The following is a 17,732-nucleotide window of genomic DNA, read 5'->3' on the forward strand; positions in this document are numbered from 1 at the left end:
GGGCTGCAAACTATGATTGCAGTGGCTGTAGATAAAATTCTTCATTAATGTCACACTGAGCAGAATGTTATTTACCAGGCAACTGATTTCAACATATGATAGATGGTGGACTATTTTTTTTTTTTTTTTGTTCTATAAACAGCTTTCAACAAATATAACAACTATTTCTTGCACACTATGTTTTGCTTGGGAATGCACTTTTTAGACATTATTTTAAGTCATCCATTCTCAAATGTGAGTAAAACCTCCTAAATATTCTTGTGGAAAAAATGATGACCCTCTTCCTCCCTTTGTCTTCACACTCTATTTAGATCTTTCAAGGGTCAGGGCATAGAAGAATAATCTTGAGCAGTTTGTAATTCACTTGCAGTAATTCACTAAATATTCTCAGTAACAAAGACCAAAAGGAAAGCTGGGAAAGAGAGAAGACGTCCAAGAATCTGCTGATACAGGTGTTTAATATATTGGTACCAAAATAAAATCCTTTTGTCATTCTCTCCAGAGATTTTTTCTTTCCCCTTTCTCAGAAGTATTTAAATAGACATAGACTTGGCAAAACATATTAGGGAAAATTAGCTCATCTCAGAGTGCTCTCAAGCTCGTGATTCACCGTACGTGTGTGAAGTCATTCAACTCAGTGCAATCACGTTCTCAAATGAGGCAGGATCAGGACACCACAAACAGAGCCATCACTGCAACAAGGACTTACAGCACAGGGTCTCAGAGTGAGCAAACTCACTCCTTGTTTGGCTTTCAGCAGGATAGCAACAGTCAAGCCTCTTAAACAGAAAGGCAGCTTTTTAGGCTGAGTAGGGCCACATGGTGCAGGTGTCCTAGACCCAAGTATCATAAAAAGGTAATAACAGGAAAGTCAGTGCAGAGAAGTTTCTCAGACAAATTATTCAGCAGAAATTTACAAAGGTGGAAAGCGATTCCCCTGCAACACAGAAAAACCTCAAACTACCCAAGCAGTGTGTTAGCAGAAATTCAATTCACATCTTTAAAAATCTGCATGTAGAGATTTGGCCTGGCTGATAAATGAGTGTGGAGTGGGATGATGTGGCGTGATGCATTTCCCTCCAAAGAGTAAAGGCATGGAGTAATGTTTGACTGATGGGAAAAGGGGACTTCTCTTAACTTCTTACTCTGTGACCTAGATGAAGGGCCATTATTCCTGGAGCTTAAACAGATCTCAGAACCTGACAAATCTTTTTCAAGCAAGAAATCACCAGAAAGTTACTCAGAGCAAAGAAAGCATTTATCTGATCGAAGAAAATCCTTTATATAAAAGAACTTAAAGCCTTTTTAGAAGGATTTCTAGACCCAAACCATTACTGTAAAGCTCCCTTTCAGCTGGACTTGAGCTTGTTTATATTACATTTTAGTTGGCCTTTTTGGTAGCATTTTGGATTTTTAAAGGAGCTTCAAAACAACGCAAAAAGTATTAAAGCAGAAACTTTTGAAGCAGAGTCTTCAAGATGTCAAAATCTTTCTGGATGTGTTAATGAGGCATGTTGAATATATTAAAAATAATATCTTGAGAATAAAAGGAAAATACCTTCTTGTCTACGACTGGGTTTTTTAAAAGAAAATGTCTGTCAGAGCAGAATATTTTTATGCATATAATAGAAAGGCACTTGTCTAGCTTTCAGTGTTACCTAGAATACCTATATGTGGGCACATGTGTAGGTCTGTGTTTCCAGGGGAATCTACCTTGAGGAAAAAAACTGATGAGGAAGGACCAAGCCATCCTGGCAAAAATTCTTGGATTGCAACCAAGTGCGGGACCTCAAGCTCACCAAGCTGCTCTGAAATCAAAAATCCCAAAAGGCAGCATTTGGTTTTTTAAGCCACCACTAAAGGGGAGGTGTTGAGTGACACTGCATCCACGGGGAGCTGCAGTAACAGGTTGGCTGAGAAGCTCCCGAGAAGGTGACACCAGTCCTGGTGCTGCTGCAGTTGTGCTTGTGCTGCTCAGGGCAAAAACATGACAAAATATCACAGTTTAAGGAAGCAACAGAGGAAAAGAGGAAAGATCAGTATCATCTGATGCTCTTCAAAAAGGAATAAATCACCATAAAATTATCTGCAGGAGTTGCCAAGCTGAACCTCTGCTTGCAAAGAAACTTTTTATGTGATGGCAAACGCTCCAGAGCACGGTTATGGTTCACATTCAGATCTTGTTCTGAACAACAAGTTTTTCTCTTCTGTTAAACTTACATATTGGAAGCACCATGCCAAGTACTGTACTCCAAGTAACACTTATCTCCAGAACACATTAGCTGTTTTCTTGGTGTTTCAAGAGTTGCACTTATATTAAGTAAAAACTTTCATTAAGAAAAATAATACTTACTGATGGGCTAACTGAGAAAAATTAAGTCACAGCAAAATTTCTGTTACCACAAATTGAAAACTGTTCTAGTTTCTGCTACAAGTGAGGTCTCTGAATCCAGATTTGGGTGCACAAAATCATGCTTTTCTCTGAACTTCTTACTTGGCTGCAGCTGTATGTGTTTTAGGCATTGGTATGTCTCACTTTTAAGAATTCAGTGAAGTTGAGCAGTGTATAAAGAGATGAAAAATTCCAGGTGTGCAGGAACATAGCTCTGACTAATGGAAACACTGGTTTAAAAGCATGCAGAGAATAGAAGATAACCTTTGTATTAATCCTCTGCTCCTTCTCCTTCCTCTGAGATGCCTGCAGTCTTTCAGTTAAAGCCTCCCTGATCCTCCTTTCCCTTCTCAAGTGATAAGATGGATATGCCAGTATTACAGAAGATGACACTGGGATATGAACACTGATTTATTTTTCCCTTGGACAGCATATGCATCATCCTTTCCATTAACTCTAAGGGAATGACCAGATGTGTAATCTCTTTCTGACACGGAGTGGGATCCATCTCATCTGACCTTGCCATCGCACAGTGGGTTCAGTTTATCCAGGCTCCTTCTGCAGCTGCCAGGGAGGAAAACTCCCATTTCCCAGGAGCTCTCCTGCCTCTCTGGAACAGCAGGTGGCTGTGTCTGTGTGATGACTACAGAAGGACCTCCACAGCTCCTCCTCAGACAGCTCAGGCAGGGTGACACTAAGTCCCATGCAGGAGTTCCAAACAGGCACCTCAAAGACATTTTAAAAGAGAATTCCCTAACTTGCACTGCTGGCAGATGTGTAAACCAGAGCATCTACAAATGTACCTAGGCACCTGTATCCATCCAGGAGCTTAAATACCATTGAAAGCCAGACTTCCATAGGCAATGACCTCTATTAAACCCAAGTCTTAATCATTTGGTGCAACTCCCATGCTGTGGCAACAATCCATAATTTCAGTAGCATTTGATAGCAAAGCAGATCATGTGCATCGTCAACATTTTGTAACCCTATTAACTCTGAGATAATGGACTTGTCTCTGCTATATTTCTAGGCTTATTGGAATGGACTGTAATTAGCACTTCCTTTTTTTTTATACTAATCTCTTGACCCCCAGAGCCAGTTCTTACACCACAGCTAATAATGGCTGCAGGTGATCAAAGCCTGAGATGGAGGTGGGACACAGACCTAGAAGCCAAACTTCAGTTTACTTCCAGAGTCATGAAAACTACTGCTTCAGAGAAAAAACACTTTTAAGGGAAGGTAATACTTATTTCTATTTGCCTCAAAATGATTTGCCTAAGTGTTTTACCTCTGAATATGCTCCTTAAAGAGACCTTCTGTGTCCTCATGAGCTCAGACCAGAGCAGCTCTGGATAAACATTGTGGATTCCTAATGCTTTTTGCACTCATCAATCTTTCCTAGCAAATAAACAGGAAACACTTCTGTTTTGTCCTTAAAGCTAGTTTCTTGTTATCATTATTATTTCAAGCTTAGAGGATGATCTAATGTATGTGGATTCTGGTTTCTGTCAAGCCAAGTCCTTTGTTACATGATGCTCCTGGGACAGGGAGGCTCATGTGGGGAGGGTTAAAGCCCTGCTGAGGTGGCTGGGAAAGCCAGGCTTGGCTTGTGCCTCCAGCTTAGCCTGAGGTTCCCCTCCTGACTGTGCAGTGTCCCATCTGTTGTAGCTGTCTGGGCATCCTTTCTGGTGACAGGAAAGAGATGAGTGGCATAAAACGTGCTCTGCACATCAGCACTCTCCAGTCACCCCATGGCTAGCTTGAGCAAATGATCTCATTTTTAGGTGGTCAAATAGATGGGGCTCAATGCCACCCTTAATCTCAAACTTCAGCTCTCCCAAATCAAGTTGGGGTTTATTATCTGTTTGTAAAACTTGCAGGAGAAAAAAAAAGGAGATTTTAAATCTTAATCAGTGCAGCCTTCAGATGTTGCCTACACTATCATGATGATACAAGTGTAGCAGCGTTGCAGAGTGGCTTTAATCTTTCTTCCACATTACAACTAAATAGTATTTCAGCATGGTAGTAAAACCAGACAGACACACACACCGGAAGACTCTGAAAACAAAACAAACACCCCAAAGTAGAAAACTGGGCTTAATAATATCTTCTCCAAGTACAAGCTCCAAGAGTCTCCCTTTAACTTAAGCACGTTATTGTCAACAGTGGCATCTTTGTTCAGCTGCTCCCTTAAAAACACTCCTATTACTGTCATTCCTCAGGTTTTCATATTCACTGCCTTGACAGCACAAACACTGTGCTGTAAAATCTGTCAGAGGCCAGCTGATTTCCTACATCTTCTGACACTTGCAGGTCTTTAATATCAGGCTGTCAGAACACCTGAGAGAAAGGCGGGTGCTTCCCTGCTCAGGCTGTTACTGTGACTACCATCACACATACTTTAATCATTAGCCTTACGCTACTGTGAAATCCTGACTTTTATGCCCTCCGAGTCCCATGCCAGACAATGCTGCTGGCATAAATCTATCGTAGAGGTTAGCTGGCTCACTAACCCATGGAGTTCTATACGTAAAACAAAGCCTTTATGTCTTTATGTTTTACAAAGCTTATATAGTGTTTTCTTAAACTTTCTTCTGTGACTTTTTTTTTTTTTTTTTTTTTTTTTTTTTTGAGGGGAGCTGTAGTAGGTGTAACAATTACTCAGTGACAGGCGTAGGTGAAAGTCATCTGCTTAAAATAAACCCCTCTGTGCCAGGACCCTTTTGTCTTTGAGTGTACTCATGGAGCAGATGAGCTTGGTGGGCAGTGAGTTTTCTGTAATGCAAAACTCCTTTAATTCAATATTAAAATGAAACGGAGAGAATCAGAACAAAAGTAAATCAGACCAGAACAGTCCCTGATCTTTAACTATTTATGGCACTCCTTTTACAGAGATGAGAGCATCTGTAACCCTGCTCCTGCTCAGCTGTTGTCCCCTAAGTGATGGTGAACTAAGTATTCCTGGGCAAACAATTATGCTGGAATACTTGGATACAGAGAAAAATAAAATAAGAGCTGTTAAAAAAGATTTTATAGCCCCCAAATCAGGGTGCTGTTGAGATGTAGCTGTCTCTGCTGCTACCAATAGCCCAGTTGATCTCACGGTGTGACAAAGTGCCACAGAAGCCACATGGGCGATGGATTTAGGAAACTCCATTCCAAGAACGAAAGAGTGTGGTAAGCAAAGCATATAACTCCAGGTGGTATGAGTCAGGTAAGCCACCAGGAATGATGGATGAATGTTGTGTAGCTTTAAGTGACTGTATTGATGCTCCAAGAGTTTCTGCTCACAGAGAGGAGAAAAAAAAAATTAGGTCTTTAGTGCTTTAATTGCTAAAGAACATGTGCTGCAGGAACCTAATAACTTTTTTGTGTGTGAATCCACGAACACCCCACAAGAGCATTACTGGAGAATCAACAGAGTTGTGGCTGAGGCAGAGGTAGGACAAGTTTGGAGATCAGTTCCAATAAGTGCCTTGCTGCCCAACAGCACAGTTCATTTAATTTCCCCGGGCCTCAGCTCTCCATCTACAACAGAAACCTGAATTTGTTCAGCTCATCTCTTTAGGCTGACTTGGGTGGGAACTCCTACAGTTTGTCCAGTCTCTGGGCATTCTTGAAAAAAATCACAAATAATCACAGAACAGGTTGGGTTGTAAGGCAGCAGCAGCTCCCCTGGCTCTGTCTGCACACAAGGCATCGAGTGAACCTTGGGGGATAACACACAGTATCTTCCCCTTGGGCTACCAAATGTCCCTCACCTGTCCTCAGGGCATGGCCAAGGCTGGGCAGGGAGCATGGGCTGGCTGCTCCTGCCTGGAATGGATGCTGCTGTGGGGGTAACAAACCCGTCTGCCATCACAGCATTTATGACACTAATGCTGAACCGCTGGACAGCATCCAACAAAAACCTGTGGTGAGGTAATAGACACAGCTAGAGTGCTGAAAGGGAATCCCCAGCTAATATAGCTCTGATGGTTTTGAGTCTACACAGAACATCTTGTAATACTACAGCTAAGTGATAGTTAAATAAACAGCAAAAGTAATTGTAGGGTACTTCAGTCGCTTTGCAGATTTATGGTGCTTTGAAGGCAGCTCCTTGCAGTGCTCCCTGCCAAGGTTTTCAGCGGGGTTAACGCTTTTGACTCCTATGCTTTAAGTGTCTGAAAGATACAAATTGTGTTTCACTCGCTGTCCTGGACTGACTGGGATGTTGCTACTTTTATTCACAGCCAAAAAATATTTTTAATTCTTTATGGATTATTCATCCCTTGCCTGAGAAGCCAGCATAGGTCAAGTCTGAATGAGTTTGTCTCAGACACTGCAGACTGACTGCTCTTTCAAGCCTAAGTCCATGACGTGCAACGGTTTCCAAAATTAAAATGTCCTGCTAGACCCAAGTAGTTTCTGCTATGTTAGATTAAGATATAAAATCTAACTGTGAACCCCCTGAACTGTGTTCCTTTTCCTTGAACTTGCCATTTGCAATCCTGCTGATTGCTTGGAGACATTAGTTGCTCTTTCCTGTGCTCACAGAGCCAGTTACACACAAAAATTGTAGTGGTAGGGCTTTCTAAGTCCAATCTATCCCCTTCGTAGCACTGCATCAGCATGAGTAGTTTACATTATTTTCATTTAAATCCAGGTTACCAAAGCAACCCTGTCAGATAGAGGCATTCACCTTTCTCATCTGCTGGGTGACTCTGGCTAATACTTAGGCTGTCATGGTCTCCAAAAGAAGGAAGACTGCAATTCTGCTCCACCACCATATTATCTTTTCTCACTGCTTTTATATTTTGGCAAACCTGCAATGATAGGAGGTAATTCTGGCTTGTAAGATCTGAGAAGAATTGAATGCAAATCCCAATGCATAGCTTTCATATCTAAATATGTAATCTTCTGCAACCTCCCTGTCTCCTCCTGATTTACCCAAAAAGCTGGTGAATACTTTGCTATTTTCCCTTTCTTTTGAAACATAGGCTTTGCTCTAATAGCTCTTTTCCTTTTCCAGCAATAATTTTCCTTCCTCTTGTACTGAAGCTCAGCACCTACCTGCAGATGTTGTTCTCAGTTTAGCCTGATTCTTCTATGTCCTCTTCTACACCCGTCCAGTTCTTTACTCCACACTCCTTATTCTTCACTTCCTCACCTGTTCCTCAGGTGGTTCCATGGCCATCCATCCATCCATCCATCCATCCATCCATCCATCTATCCCATCCTTTCCCCACTTCCAGCTCTGCACTAAACCTGCTCTTCTCCTGACACATTTCCAACTTGAAGCACTGGTTTGAACTTTTTTTTTTTTTTTGTGATTTACATCTTCTTTTGATGATTTCCAAATAAAACCTTTGTCATTTAGCTTTCCAACCAGCATATCAACACAGCCAGGCTCCTGTAACTCCTGGATTACTAAATCATCTACATGACTATCCTGATGAGTCAAAAAATGATGGTATGGAAAATCACTTAAAATTCCATCCTCCACAAAATTTTAAATGCCTTCTGTATTATTCTTAATTAGTAAGTTGCTTAATAATACCGTCCTGACACAGTCCTGTGAGGAATTATAGGAATTAACCTGAGCTGTTACTAGGCACAATTTTCCTTGTCAGAACACAAGCCTTACTCTCACAGTGCCACGTGTTTTGGGCCAGCACAGTCACAGGTCCTGGCCAAGAAAAACTTTGGCCCCATGGTGGGACAGAATTACCAGCCATGTCTCACCACAGAAACTTCAGCTTTGTCTTTCTTCTTCATTTATACACAAAGAATTCAAACAATGATGTTAGGGCAGAATCCCAGATCTTATTTTGTGTACAGGGAAAGCTGGGGTTACGTTGTGTTCCCCCACACACGGAGAACTTTTGCTTTAAGTATGACTTTGTACTCCTGTGATTCTATCCCCTTGGATACAGATCATCTGTACATTTAGGTGAATGGATGATTCCCTAATATTGTTAATGTTTGTTATTAACTTCTAATAACCTCCACGATTCAATTAATTTGAAATTTCCATTAGACAATTGTGTCTGTTCTTTCTTTCCATTGTGAGTCCAGATCTTTGAGTTAAAGCTGCAAATGGATGCAGCTTCAATAAATGACATTTGTTTTAAAATGGGGCTCCCATCTGGTTCTAGAGTTTCTCAAAAGCTGGAAATGCTCAGCTGAATTTCTGATTGCAGCAACTACTGAAGGGAAAAGCCAGGTTCCACTTTTATATCCAAGCTCTCTCTGAGTCTCATTATCCATCTATCTGTCTGTCTGTCCATGTATATGTATCTTCTCAGGTCTGATTCAGACTCAGTCCCTGATTTCTTTATGTAATACATTTGCCATGGAGTTGGTCTGGTTTCACAAGAGCTTTAGCAACATAACCAAGCAACCATGCCAGGCTGCATAAATGGAATTTCAGCAAGTACTTCTGAACAGAACCTCTTCACCAAATTGTTTTTCTGTAATTGAAAAATGTCTTTCAAATGGAACCACTCAGCATAGCTCTGAACTCCATCCAGGATGGTCATAAACTGCTGCTCACTGGCTAAGGGCCAAGACTTTAACATCAGATACAAATGCAGTAGCAGATGCCCATACTGCCAACACTGAAATCTGGCCTCATGAGCTCCATTTTAAAGGGTTTGTTTCTTTGTTCTCATTTCTGCTTGTAAAATCAAGGAATGCCATGAAAGCAGAGCTCAAATTAAATATTCTTTGGAAAAATTCAGCATGAAAAATCTCTCCAAGCCAGGCTTCTGGTCTGCCTCAATCTTATCCCAAATAACACAAATAACTTGTGATGGAGCCTTCTCCAGAATTCCATATTCTTTATGAGCAAGAAAAGAAATATATACTGAGGTCAAAATACTGAGGTGAGGAACCTCAGTATCAGCTTCAATTATTTTCATCAAAATATCCCAGATAAACATAATTTCAGCATTTCTTCCCTGATGTCTGTAGTGAATCACCTTTAGCTTCTCACTGCACCCCTTTCAATGGTCTCCATTCCCCAGCTACACCAATTCAAACTTCTTTCTCCCAAGACATCTTACTCCTTTAGGTATTTCATCCTCTCCAATCCACCTGTTTAGCTTTCAAGTGTCTCATTTCCTGATTCACCCAGCAGTTTTTACACCCAAAAGCTCAACAACCCAAATATTGATGCCTTCTGCAAAACACAGAAGACTTGAATGAGAACAGTTAAAACCACTGATGTCAAATACAACGTTTAATGTTCCTCCTGCTCTTGGTAATGGCTGTTGAGAACAGCCTTTCATGGGACTTGCTGTAAATTCAGACATTTGAACAGCACAGACTCTGCAGTGGATTCACAGGTAGAGATATGTCAGTAATGAATCAAGAAGGCAAGAGAGAGGGGAAAAATGCCTCTTGCATCAAACTGATTGTTCTTGTTTTAGCCCAACACCTCTGTAGGCAGCTGCTGTACCACAACCTTTACCTTCACTCCATGCTCATTCCTGAAGTGCTCTCAGAATTACTTGGGCCACCAAAGTCTCAGCTTCTGCTGAAAGCTGTTTCCATTTGGCATCCAGCCCTCAATTATATTTCTAGTATATATATTATATTTCTAGTATATATAATATATTTCTATGCCCCAGTCCCATTCCACGGGCAATGCTTCCTTGGAAAGATGAACCACTGGCCTGTCCTAGGCAACAAACAAACAAACAAACAAACAAAGGACTTTGGTGCCTTGCAGCTGGTAATCAAGTAGGAAAGAAATGGAAGTTCCAAAAAGGGATCCAGCCTAAGGAAAATCCTAGTTCCTGTATTTACTGCAGCTTTTCCTGAGATAGTATGTCTGGGATAACAAAGATGAGAATTCCAACAGACAAATGATAATGACTAGAAATAATTTGATATTATCTGTTTCTCTATCCCTACTGTTGAAGTAGTTTGTTTCCTGCAATTTTGGTTTTGCATCACAATAGATCACTGGAAAATTACTGATTAAATCTGAGGTCTTAAAGACATTAAGTATTTGTAATTTCTACTATGAGAAAATAATTTAACTCTTAGAGTCTACTGATTAACATATAATTCATGTGATTCCTTTTATTGTTAGAAATACAGTTTAATTTAAAGATAATCTTCTAATCCACAGTATTAAAAAGCAATTATGGCCAGAGTGCATTAACTAAGAATCAGTTGCCAGAGACAAAACAGCTCCAGGACTTTATTAAAACACACTCATGTGGAGGTGACTGAACAACTGGGGAGGGCATCACTTAATCTACTTAATTATTTAATGCAACAGGATTTAATTTGCTAATGAAATTAATGAAATTGTTGGATACTGAACACAGGCTGGATTATGCACGCCCACTATGGCATCACAGATACTCCCCCCTCTATTTGCAGACACTGGGGGTGAGGGGGTTGTGTGCAGCATCAACACTGAGAAAGGCTTCCCAGAAACCTTTGAAATGGAATTTAGAAACTGAGATGCAGGAGGAAGAAGCATTTGTAATCAGCCTATCCTGTCCACAAAGCTTCTGCACGTGCCTCTGGCCTGTATGGGATGCACTGATACACTTAAGGAAAGGTGGAATCCTTAAGTGTAAAGTTTTAGACAGAAAGGTAGCATCTCTTCTCAATTAAGGAAACCAGGGGAAAAAACCAAAAGAGAAGCTCACACAGATTGAATTCCATTGTTTTGGATGCTAAAGAGAGATTCTACTTAAAAAATAAAATCACATTTTCCCTTAGTACCAAATATCAATACTTCAAATACTTAAGTCAGCAAAAACGGTAGAGTATTGGATCTGCATGAACAGAACACGTCAATGGCACATTCAGGATTAGAACTTGAATCTGTTTCTCAGAACATCTTCTTTTGAAATTCTCTTTGTGCTACATGGATCAGTTCCCATCACTCTGGCTGCCTCAATGGGATGTGTAGAGTAAGACTTTAATTCCCCTGAAAGACCCAGGCATATTACAAATTATTAGCATCCTCCACTGCCTGTAATGAAATTCATATACCTATTTGTCTTCTGCACAATTGTATTTCAATCTTGATTCCATTGGTAACTTGCTCTGTATTTGGATTAATTATTTAGTGAAAATGAACCATGTGTGGCAAAGATGCAAAGCTTACCAATGGAGAATTTAGAGGGAATTGAACTCACTGCCTCTCTGAGTGTATTATGAATGCACACATGATTAACTGAAGTTCTTCACCTCTATCTGAAGGAAACCAAATGTCCCCTTTTTGCTGTCTTCAAGCTGCAAGCTTTAGGTGCTCTGAAAACAGATTATGGCCCCTTCACCTTTATATTATTTATTGATATTACCTGCATCCTGCTAATCTGCCCCACACAAAGAGAGAAGCTTCCTTGTTTCAAAGTCAGATTTATCTGGAGAGCTGATTCCAGATTGTTTAAAAGTCTGGCTAAGTTTGAAATATGACAATAATTAAAAGAAACGCAGCCTGAGTAGAGAATTGTTCATCTACAGTAATGATTGTTTCTTAAACTTCAGCTCACTGTGGCTTTATAGCAAAGACAAGCACAGGAACCTGAAACCATCTCATATGAACCTGGTTTTAATTGGGCTTGCTCTTTCACTAGTGAAAAAAACCACAACAAATTACAGGCAATATTAAAAAAATAAACCATTATTGAGTTGAGGCTACATGGGGGCTGAGCAGGAAACAGCAAGAAGAGAGGCAGGACTGCAATGGGAGATATCCCTTACTGGATGAAACCAGCTACTTTTTTTTCTTGGTGGATGCCCCACAACATTGTGGCTGTGAACACCTAACACATGAAAAAAAATTAAGCAATTAAACAGGAAAAAAGAGAAAGAGTAGTTGATGATAAGTGTTTGTAGGAGGAGGAACAACTGACTGGTTCAAAATAATCAGGTGGGAAGTGGAGGGGGAACAGGGCAAGCTCTGTGTAGGTGGACCCAAAATGGACCCCAAATTCTTGGTACAATTTCTTTTGCTGCCTGTGGGACTCACTGGGTGGGGAGCACGGTCAGTGAAAATAGGAATGTCATTGCTCTCTGCTTTTGTATTTTTAATGGTGTAGCTGCTGTCCATTGTGTCATCACCTATCCCATCTCTTCCCTTCCATCCCTCTTTTCTCCCTCTGTCCGCTGTGTGAAAATCACCACCACGGAAGAAGATTTGGAGTGAGCAGCAGCAGCAGAGGAATTATGGAATGGCTGAGCTATGGGGTGGTGTCAGACTGAAATGTTACTGGTTCATGGCTCATACAATCAGCCACTTGCAGAAGCAGAGTGCTCTGCTGACCATGTGTCTGGGAACAGCCCAGGGAATGTGCCACAGGGAAAGGGAGAAGAAAGAGCCAAATGACAGTCCCTGCAATCACCCATGGATGACAGAGCACTGGGAATCCTCCAGAGACAATGGATAATGCCCACTGCCTTGCATTTCTGGAGTGGAATTAGAAACTGCATTTCTGTTGATAGGTACTAAGCATTAGAAAAGCAGCTAAGCAGAATTTCCAGAGTTAGGAAAAGCAGCTTCCCAAGTAAGCACAATGATACCCTGAGATGAACTGTGGATGAGTTTGCCATATGTTCTTGCCATCACTTCACATGTCAGCATTCCATTTCCCTCCCATCTCTTCTGTGATTTCAAGACAAAACAAAGCCAAGGCAATGTTGTGAACACTTCCAGCTAGCTTAAACAACAGAGATTTTCTCATCCTGTTTGTGTGTGACTGAATTTGAGCTGCATTTCTGTTGCCTTGTTTGCACAGTCTGGTGCCAGCCTGGGAAGTTACGAATACTTCTAAGGAAGAGTTACTCATTTGGCAGAACAGGTAATTCACTGCCAAGCTGAACTGTTCAGGCAAATTCCCTGCACTAGCCAAGCTTTTGCTTCTCATATGCTTATGCAACTTATCTGTTACTCTTTGAAATCCACACATGAATCTCTCCCTGCACTTTCACCTATGGCTGCATTCCAAAATTTTGACATCAGAGGCAAATACCAAAATTGAGTCCTCCAAGTCAGCTCTCTCTGCTCCCACTACTGTTGAGCTCCAGATTTCTGATCTTAGAACCTGAAGGGGAACAAATATATGGCTCATATTTGATTTATTTCTATGTTATTAAATCTTGCTTGAGCTTCACCCAGGTACAAGCCACAGTGTGAACTTATTTCATGCCACAATGGATCATGTCATCAAAAGTCATCATTCCCACTGGAAATACTGCAGTTGCTTGCAGGCTTGGGAGCATATGATACTCCTGACTCCAGATTCTGTGATGGGAATGAAATTCATTGTAAGCTGGTAATTACATCTGGTCCTATCTGTGAAGATACAGGTGCTCAGAGACAAGCATGTCAATACTCTGTGTTTATAGTTTTGCAAGATAGGAGAAATTCAATTTTATTCAGCTGTTTCCCAGTTTCTGCAACTATGTATCAGCAGAACTTCTTTCACTTTTTATTTTAAAGATAAATTGCTTGGTGCACTATCGAGGATACTTATAATTTAAGAATAGAACCTATTAGGCTGTCACTCTTCCAGAGACACAGACCTTCAAGAGTCTGAAGAAGCAGTCTTTATGTGACAGTATAATAAGGATGTCAGGCCCCCTCCCTCCTCCCCCAGTCTTCTTGAACGACACTTTCCCCAGCAGGGAAAATTAATACACTTCAAAAGTTACAACGGGCCGGAAAAACACATCAGCCATCAGCATGATTTCATAAATGAAGCAGTGTGGAAACCACATTCTTAATCAACTTTCATAAACCAGCTCTCTTCCTTCTGCTAAAAAAAAAATAAAATAATAAAAATGCTTCATAATGCTTTCAGTGTGTTGCATTAGATTTTCTAGTGAAGTGTGGAATATTTTTCTTCTTATGTCATTAAATTTCAAAGACACACTCCTTAGGGCTGGTCTTAAGTCTGTCATCTGTGCTGCAAGTTAAGACTCTTAACAGCTGGACAGCCCCATCCTCCCCTTGGATCCCACCAGCAAATCCATCCAAATGGCAGCCCCTGTCCTGGATGCAGGCTTTCAGCAGTGTGCCAGGAGTGCTCTCATTTCATCTCGGCTCAGCTGGCCCTTGTCACCCCTGTGAGGTGTCACTGTCACACAGGAGTCCCTCAGTGGGGCTAGGTCACAGCCAGGAGTGGCTGATGCCTTGCAAAAGGTGGAAAACAGAAGAAAAGCCAGGGAATTTAACTATGGCAAAATAATCAGAGGAAGGAAAAGAGAGCAAATACAGAGAAAAGGGAGATTAATATAAAGAGGAAGATGACAAAGGATTAAGGAATATGAATCAAGAACATATTATGTCAACTGGAAAAGCAAACACCCTAGGAAAATAAATTCAGATAAGAGGAAACAATATGAAACAAACCCAGCAGATTCAAGTATAAAATAAGAAGTGAGGTATCATGATGGATGTTCTCCTCCCTGCCAGAACCTTTTGTACCTTTTTTCTAAGGGTTTGCAGAGAGCTGTATATGCAGTGCTGCCCATCAGGGGGAAACAAGACAAACACGAGTTCAGGGACAAAAGGGTATGACTTTATGAAGGTGGGAAGCTTCACTTTCTGGTACTTCTTAAAACCTCAATAGTTCAAGGTACAGAGCAAGCTGAAAACAGATGTCCTTGACAATGATTCATGGCAGCAAAAAGGGAACATATGCAAAGCCCCTTGATGTTCATCTCACTGACCTGCCTGTGATCAGGGAAATATTAAAACTTTACCTGACAAACCATTTCCCCCATTAGCACCAGCCATGTGATGGAGAATAAAAAATGAGTTAGGAAATCCATGAACAATCCAAGAGCCCAGAACTATATCCAGGACACTCAATGAAAGAGCTGAACCCACACCGTGAGTCTTGCAAGTGAAACAGGAAGGTCTAGAAAGGTTTATTTATTTGAAAATCAGAGTTACAACATCCCAGAACCAACCCAGTAGAACAAGACAACTGCAGCATCCTCTAAGGGCTTTAAAATCCCTCTGACTGAAGCAGGGCTGTCACTTGCAGGCGCTTCAGAGGAACTGATCAGTCACAGGGAAAACAAACACTGGCTCTGCACCGTGTCTGCCACTGAGGAGGCAACTGGTGATCGGTAGCAGTTTACAGCACTGCCAGCTTCCTGATTAGCTCCCTTAGAAATAAAACAAGCAGAGATGACAGATGATGATGTCCCTATCACCGAGCAATAGTTTTTGCTACACAAATCATGCTATTTTCTGTTTAGAGGAGGCAGTGTGGTTATATCATTAAAGGAATTGCTGACAGCTTCTGCTATTAATGGTCCCAAATGTGCCTCCTGCCATCTGTGATGGGCAAACCACAGCAGCAGACAATGATTGGCTTCCTGAACTACACTTAATAAAAAAGCAGATTTTTTTTGAAGCACAGATCTGTTTCTTAGTGGCCCTTAAGAAAGCTCTTGATATGAGTCATCTGCTTTGTAAAATGTGGAAATTTCACAGGGAAGAGCCATGAATTTAAGGAGCACCTAAGTTTGCACTTATGAATGTATTTTCATTATAAGCAAGTTTGATGGGAATTGCCTTTGCTGGCAGGACAGTAAACTGAACCAGGGGGGTTTGGCAACCTGACTCTGAGGCAATGCTGTGCCAGTTTGTGATGGGGTGCAGCCTCTGTTAATTTTGCTGTAACTGCAGCTGTGGGGGTTAAACACTGCTAGGGTTAAACATTTTTATTAATTTGATTTTCTTTTGCAATTTCAATGTGCTTTTGTTTTTTCCTAAAAGGGTATGATAGTCAACCAAGTTGGGGTTACGATGGCAGTCCCAGATTTCTTGCATCAGCTGTTCAAAAATTTCAAAGAATCATCTTGAAAAACAGAGCAAGCTGAAAAATGGCTTGGTTGGTTTGTGGGTTTTTTTAAATAAATCAACAGAAACCAACTGACCTGGTGCTTGATGATTGCTCTGAACATTTCTGCAAGCACGATGGAAGGGAAAAAGCCATACAGGACTGAATTTCACCAACTGGTCAAGTGCCAGCAAAGGTGGCTTTGCTAGCAGGCAAGTTAGATCTCCAATTTATCCAACATCATGAACACATTTCCTTTTATTTTAAACTGAAATTATAATCTATTTCTGAATAGAAAAGTTTATCAGTCCTCTAATATACAGTCCACACACAGACTTATAAAGCTGTAAAAGGGCTGTAATGAGGTTCCAGTCATGCTAAAAATTGTGTCTTTATTGAAATCTTCAGGTGCAGCATTGCAAGCTGGATTTGCATCTGCTTTGACTGTTCTCAGAACAAGCATTAGAGAAACTTGTTCTGGAATAGAAACAGATGAATGTCAAACTTTTCTTAAATAAAAGAAAGGGAGTCTTTGACAGTGAAGACAAAGAAAGTTGTCCATTTTTTCCCCTTCTCAAGCAAACAATGCAAATAGAAATATTTTTCTCTGCTTATGACGGAAGGATAAAAACATCCCTTTAGGGTCAAGTACAGAACACAAAAGTGATGTGCTGATGTTGCAGGAAATCCTGCCATCAGTTGGAGCAGCCAGCACACAAAAGACAGACCTTTTCTTGAATTACATTATGCTATTCATTTTTCAAAGAAAAGTTAGGGGGGCAAGACTTGCTGTGAAAAAAACCCATAAGCTGTAAACAGGTTTTGTACTGATAGACTCTGAGCCAGGAAAGAGCAGAAAACAAGGTGGGTGAGGGGCAGGAAAGGCAACATAGCTGTAAATGTTCCCTGAAAGAAGCTCAATCTACACTTCTACCACAGCATTTGCATACCATGTCATTTTCATCATGAGTAATTACTAAGAAACAAAATCTACTCATAGCAGGATAAGAACTGTCATAAAGAAATCAGTAAAACCATCAGGTGATATCTATTAAAACCAGATTTAAGAGGGTCATTCTTTTAATTTTAATATTGGCAGCATAAAATATAATTTAATGCAACAGAGCCCAGCTTTTATTTAGGCAGTTACCCTACTGGATTAGTATCATAGTAAAAAGAAAAAAAAGGTCAATATCTGTATTAAACATTTCTAGTGCTGTATTGAATTAAAAGTGCTCATGCTCAGCCCATCCTGGGGGAGGGGAGGAATCTTTGGGGTGGATCTTTGATTTGAGGATTGAGTCATAGGATGCCAGAAGGGTTTGGGTTGGAAAGGACCTTAAAGCTCATCTCGTTCTGCCTGCTGCCATTGGCAGGGAGACCTTGCACTGTACCAGGCTGCTCCAAACCCTGTCCAACCTGGCAGCAGATAAGATGTCTGGTGCTGTCCCAGATGGATCCCTGGGCTTGGAACCTCATCCCAGGGACTCAGTGATGAGCAGATGTGATCCCATGCCACGTCCATGTGCAGA

General features: G+C 40.9%; 1 protein-coding gene across 3 annotated transcripts in view; it reads right to left on the bottom strand.

The window, feature by feature from the left end:
• SPAG16 (sperm associated antigen 16) overlaps positions 1–17,732 on the bottom strand; it is a 370,003-nt gene that overhangs the window by 6,798 nt on the left and 345,473 nt on the right. The window lies entirely within an intron of this gene.

Source organism: Pyrgilauda ruficollis, unplaced genomic scaffold (assembly GCF_017590135.1).
Source record: "Pyrgilauda ruficollis isolate IOZ18807 unplaced genomic scaffold, ASM1759013v1 scaffold140, whole genome shotgun sequence".
Taxonomy (NCBI): Eukaryota; Metazoa; Chordata; class Aves; order Passeriformes; family Passeridae; genus Pyrgilauda; species Pyrgilauda ruficollis.